This window comes from Erigeron canadensis, chromosome 6 (genome assembly GCF_010389155.1).
Source record: "Erigeron canadensis isolate Cc75 chromosome 6, C_canadensis_v1, whole genome shotgun sequence".
Classification (NCBI taxonomy): Eukaryota; Viridiplantae; Streptophyta; class Magnoliopsida; order Asterales; family Asteraceae; genus Erigeron; species Erigeron canadensis.
Window position 1 is genome coordinate 21,575,486 of NC_057766.1, and position 6,000 is coordinate 21,581,485.

The window sequence follows — 6,000 nt, forward strand, 5'->3', positions numbered from 1 at the left end:
GGCGAAAATTGATAAAATGGAAAACCACAGGGTGATGTAATGAAATTTTCTCAAAAAGATATCGACATTTGATGTTGTCTGTATTTCTATTTCCACACAGCAAACGAAAGAAAAAAAAAATAGAAAAAAAATTTTAAAAAATTAATCATTTGAAGTAAATAACCTAATAATTCTTTTAAGATAAAATTAAAAAAGATAATTAGTGATACTACATGTTACATTATTACAAATTTCAAAGAATTTTTAGACTGATTTTTAAAAAGATTTATTATTTTAATGTTAAAAAATATATATATATTATTTCCTTTCTAAAATGTCTTTAAGGGAAAATTACTTATATACACTCATACTCATATCTAAATATGTATGTCTAAATTTGGACAAATATAAAAAAATTTTACAGATATGGTCATAATTTTTTCACTATCTAACATAGGAATTGTTTTTATCATTCAGTCAAACTTTATATTTTTTTTACTTAATAAACAAAATAACCGTCAATTACTTATATTTTACTTAATACATACAGACATTCTTAATGCACTTAATGATTAAAAAAAACGAACCCATAGTAAGAACTAACAGCAGTCAATCAAAACATAACAAGTGTTATTTGATAGTTTCAAATTTACATTTTAGAAGATATTGGTCAATCATATGAACTTAGAAGTTTATAATTTATGAATAATACTCAAAAATCTATTTTTTTTTAACTGTGTTATTGTACTATTTGTGTTACAGAGAGTTTATATTATCATTATGTGACGGTTAAACATGGGTCAAAAGATTCTTTTTTTCCTTCCCTGAGAGAAATACGACATATTTCTTTTTTTCTTGTTGCTATTACTACATTAACAGTATTAATCTATATCTATATATATATATATATATTATATAAACTAAAGTAGAATAAAAAATTGTTTCTTAGTACTTCATTCATTAGGTACTAAATGAGGTTAATTAGGAGGTTTACATATGTTTACTTATTATGATAGAAACTAGAGTGCAGGGCCTATGCGATGCACGGCTATACTGTTAAAGTCGGATAGTTCGTGTTTTGTGTCGGCTGAACATAGTGGTGTTGGTTGTGCATGACCTATGTGTTTGTACCAAAATGTGATTTTATTGAAGGACCTGTTAATGTTGTAAAATCCAAATTTTTCCTTTCAAAAGTTGTTCCATCTCTTTGCATCACTATAGTGTGAGTGTCGTTGCTTGCCAATGTTTTCGGTGTATCCTAATTATGTGGGTATAGATTAGACACCTTATTGAGACAAAGAGAATGTTATATTGGTTGAAAAGTTTAACTCTCAACTAATAACTCTCAATAGACACTTGGTAAGGAGCCGAATAGACCAAAAGTACTTATTAGCATAGGAAGTCAATCCGTTTTTGCTCATTCCAGTATTAAAGGCAATTTAACTTATTTAAGTACCAGTTTTATTTATGAACAAAGCAGTTGTATTCCTATCATTATAACCCTCTTTCTACGTTTGAAGTGCCAATCCATTAGTTTTCTTTTGGTTTTTTCCATTCTTTTGTTTGTGTTTGGATATTCCAGATACAAAAAGTAACATTCTCCAATAAAACCCATTGTTTTTGCTATTGCATTCGTTACATGAAGAAGCAACCTTGTCAGTAGCCAAGGGAATTCTGGCATTGAATGTAACCACCTCATATATCAAAACTGTGCTCTTTGATCTAATTAGAGTCTACATATGCCCACATGTACCAAGCAGTTGTACATAAGGGCAATGGTGTAGTTGTGTCCCTTGATCTCAAACACGTGTTTGCTACCAATCAGATTCAGAAAAACAGGTGGCATAACATCATACCTTAGTCATCCTCTGCAAAAACCATTAAAAACCGGCATGTCGAAGGTCCAATTCATCTTAAAGATTATTGTAGGTGAGGTAACCGCGTAAAAAGTGATGCTCATACCTGCAACTCTTCATCCAATAACGACTTTGCTGTTCGGCTAAGCAACCTTTCCCCGGGATCATCAAATAAAACAACTGTAGATGCACTTTCATCCCTGATATCCAGTTTAATCTCAAACCTGGTATGTACTCCACCCAACATGAAGCAAGGTCAAGATCATTTTAATGGACTAAAAGACACATTGTAACAAATAGAGATAAATCTCCAACAACCATTACTGATCTGAAGGGTGGTTTTTGAAATATTTGCCTAGGATTAGTGACACTTATGTAATCATTGCCTATACCATGATTTCAATAATAATGAAAAATATACCCAAACACAAAAATGCCTGCTAAGTATACCTGATACGCTGATATGTCATAGCTGTGTTACATTCTGCACACCAGAACCCACTATCATCCCTAGTTAGGCCCTTCCCACACAGGCCACTCTGCATGTGATCAGGTACCACTCATTCCTTGTTCAAACATCAACAATCTCAATTGTACTTTTTAACAGAATCGTCTACACCAGGAAATACATAGAAAAGGTCACAAATCATAAATTTAATTAATCAACAACAATTGTAAAGGACATAACAGAAACCAAACCTCTTCGTCAGGGAACAAATTACGTTTCCTACCGCTACCGCACTCTAAAAGTTCAGCAAGTGTGTTCACTGTTGGGACTTAATGAATTGTATTCAAATTGACCCGATTTAGGTCCCTGCCACAGAAAGGAACACCCCCACAACATAAGATTCGCAATCCATAGATGACGGGGAATGTTATGTGTAAATTAGTATGCATATAACCTGAGAGCCGATTTGAAGGTTTGCAGTGCAGGCACATCATCATCATCAATTATCTGTGTTGACGAGGAACTTGACACCCCTAATTCACCTGCAAAACATGTAGATTTACAATAACCCCTGACGCATCGAGTAAAGCATGTCAATAAGGCAAAACATATTAAAGGATCTAAAAAACTGCAGTGCTTATTGTGATTCAAAATATCTCAACTTTAACCTAAATGATGACAAAAACCACTGTACTGTCCATCTCAAGCAATTACAAAATGATCTATACCTATACATCTAGTATCTGATACACGTACCATGGTCGGTAATATCAGTTGGTATTATAGTATTATACAGATTTTCCTATATTATCCTAATCAGATATATAAATATATGCTTGATTAAATCAATCCAACCGGTTTCACTATTTGTTTCCAATATTCAGAGCAAGATGATGAGTATGCAAGGATTGAGGATTTAGAAAGAGTTGACTGAATATTGATCATGATATGCCAAAAATGGGTTTAGTAAGCATTTAGAAAACCGTGTTTATGTGATATGCCAAAAAATGGGTTTAGTTATGATTGATTTGATTTAGGTTGTGTTTTATATCAGCTTGTTACCCAACCCATCCATCTTCCCGCCTTTACTTTTGACCGTTAGCACCTAACTGTTTAATCTCAGAGCCTTACCAAGCTAGTGAAGCTACCCGTTGCAAACTGTAAAAGCAAGTAAACCACATACCCAAGGCATTGTGCAATTCAATATAAAACGCTCTTTCACGTGACCTCCAAGATGTTAGCACCAACTGAGACAGACACAAATAGCCTAAAAGCATGCACTATCGATGCTGAAATATGAGCAGCTGGTTTTGTTGCTCCGCTATCAGGTTTTATGCAGATGGGGGATCTGTAAACGCATTAACAATTAGCCAGCCATTGAGCTGAATTATATGAGCACATTCAAGACTAATAGACCTCATTTGTCTGATGTCATTCTCAAAGCAGAAGGCTGTGCATTTTTCCCCGGATAATCAACTCCTTAGTACTGAGTGCATGAACATAGTTTAAATTAATTCTTTGGTTTTCAGATATTTAGGATAACTAATAATGAAACCGATTGGCCAAATTAGCATCATTCTCTTAAACTATTTCCAAAAAATTAGACTTAAAGTAGAAGGCTGTCCATTTTTCCCAAATAATCAACTCTTTAGTTCTGAGTGCATGAACATAGTCTAAATTAACTGTTTGGTTAGATATTTAAGATAGCTAATAATGAAATCGATTGGCCGAATTAGCATCATTCCTTTAAACTATTTCCAAACAATTGGACCTAAAGCAGAAGGCTGTCCATTTTTCCCGAGATAATCAACTCTTTAGAATTGAGTGCACGAACATAGTCTAAATTAATTGTTTGGTTTTCAGATACTTAGGATAAGTAGATAACTAATAATGAAACCGATTGGCCGAATTAGCATCATTCCCTTAAACTATTTCCAAAAAATTGGACCTGTGGGTATCATCATTTATCAGCAATGTTTTGATCTATGCTCTGATGTTACCAACTATAATATGAGAAACAACCAAACATAATTCAGTTGAAGGGTTAAGGGTTGCACTCTATAAATTTTAAGGTATTTACGGTTTGGGCAAAACTAAATAAACCAACAAAGCCAAAGCAAATTTGGCTTTGTTCACCAAACCAGCCGGTTTTAGAAATTAACAGATTGATCATAGTTCAGTTGAAGAGTTAAGTATTGTACTTTATATTTAGGAGTATTTACGGTCAAGACAAAATTAAATAAACTGGCGTAGCCAAAGCAAATTTGGATGGTCTCCCTTCATTCACTGGACTAGCTGCTTTAAGAATTAGCATACTCATGCATGCGGATCGGTTTATAACTTGGGGTATCAAATTAATCATTTCATCCAAATTGAAACATTTTGTATATACATTGCAAAAAATTTTTGTGGTGTTCATGTATTTCCATGTATAGCATAAGCGGTTGGCCTAGATATCTCTTGTAAGGAATATAATAAGAGAGGGTGTTACATAGATAAAAACTTAACCCAGAGAAAGTGTTTCAGGTCACCCCAATTAGATCCAAACGTCAACTGTTCTGGTCCAAACCGAAGTTAACCAAGCCACCCATTGTGCATTTCGGACACCTAATCTTTAAAGCTCTATGTTCGGTCTATTGACACTAAAATGTATTCAGAACTTTCTATTAACTAAGAAAATTGAGTTTGAAACTATGAAAGCCATTAAGTTGCAGAAATAGGTCAATCAGTTAGCAGTCAACACTGATCAAATATAACCCATAGGTAGTCAACCCTTGACATGAGAATATGAAGCATATATAACGGATACAGGTTCACCAAAATATGAGTAGAGTATACGAAAGATATATGAAACAATACGCAAATATATAAAAGAAATAAAATTGCCTAGTTAAAGAATAGAACCTGACTTTGAAGTCAACAAACCAACCAGCTGAGCATATTGCCTAAGAAATCTGTCATCAGAATGCTATGATTAGGGCTTTACAAATTTCACATCCTCTAAGATGCATCCAATCAATTGCTGAAAAATATAATACAACACCCAAAGTAAGGGTGAATCTCTTCCACGAATTGAAAAGGTTTCCAAAAAGAAAACCACGGTCACAAATTATGACCAAACTTAGAGCACTGGTATTTTTGAAAAGCTTTTCCTAAGACTTATTACTATTACAAAAAATTTTTATAAGGACTTTTTACTATTGGGGGCTAAAGCTTTTTTTGTCAAAGCTTTAAAAACTTGAAGCTATTACACTCTCTTTCATCCATATTTAATTATAATTAAATGGATTTCAAGCTATTTTAAAGCTTTTACCATTAGAGTAAAAGCTTTTTAGTAAAAAGCTTTTGAAAAAAAGCTTTACCATTGAAGATGCTCTTAGATAAACTAAAAAACTTACTATTTAGCTACAACATATGACATACCGTCTTAGACTACTCTGGAGCCTGAATGAAGGGGTACCCAGACCAATGCAACATAACTTGAATATCGTACATTTATAAATAATGAAAACGGCTTCCACGGGTCGTGTCGTCATAATACATATTAATATTAAATATTTTTGGTAAGAAACTATTAACATATATCTTTTTCATATATATGTTAAGAGTTATCTAATTATATAAATAATACTTTTAATAAGTATCGTGAGATTTTAGACCTAATATCTATTATGTTTTGCAAAATATAAAAAAAATCTCATTAGATCAAGTGGTTTA

The 6,000-nt window shown here is 32.9% G+C and overlaps 1 long non-coding RNA gene across 4 annotated transcripts; it reads right to left on the minus strand.

Moving 5' to 3' along the window:
• Positions 1–1,562: 1,562 nt before the first annotated feature.
• On the minus strand, positions 1,563–5,794 carry LOC122605348. Of its 4 annotated transcripts, XR_006324598.1 has the most exons (7): positions 5,707–5,794; positions 5,188–5,237; positions 2,738–3,631; positions 2,535–2,649; positions 2,286–2,448; positions 1,942–2,059; positions 1,563–1,847 (listed from the first exon to the last, which is right to left on the minus strand). It is a non-coding gene; the product is annotated as an uncharacterized LOC122605348 (long non-coding RNA). The 4 variants fall into 4 exon arrangements; XR_006324599.1 differs by lacking the exon at positions 5,707–5,794 and having other exon boundaries at positions 5,193–5,398; XR_006324596.1 differs by lacking the exon at positions 5,707–5,794 and having other exon boundaries at positions 5,188–5,398.
• Positions 5,795–6,000: the final 206 nt, after the last annotated feature.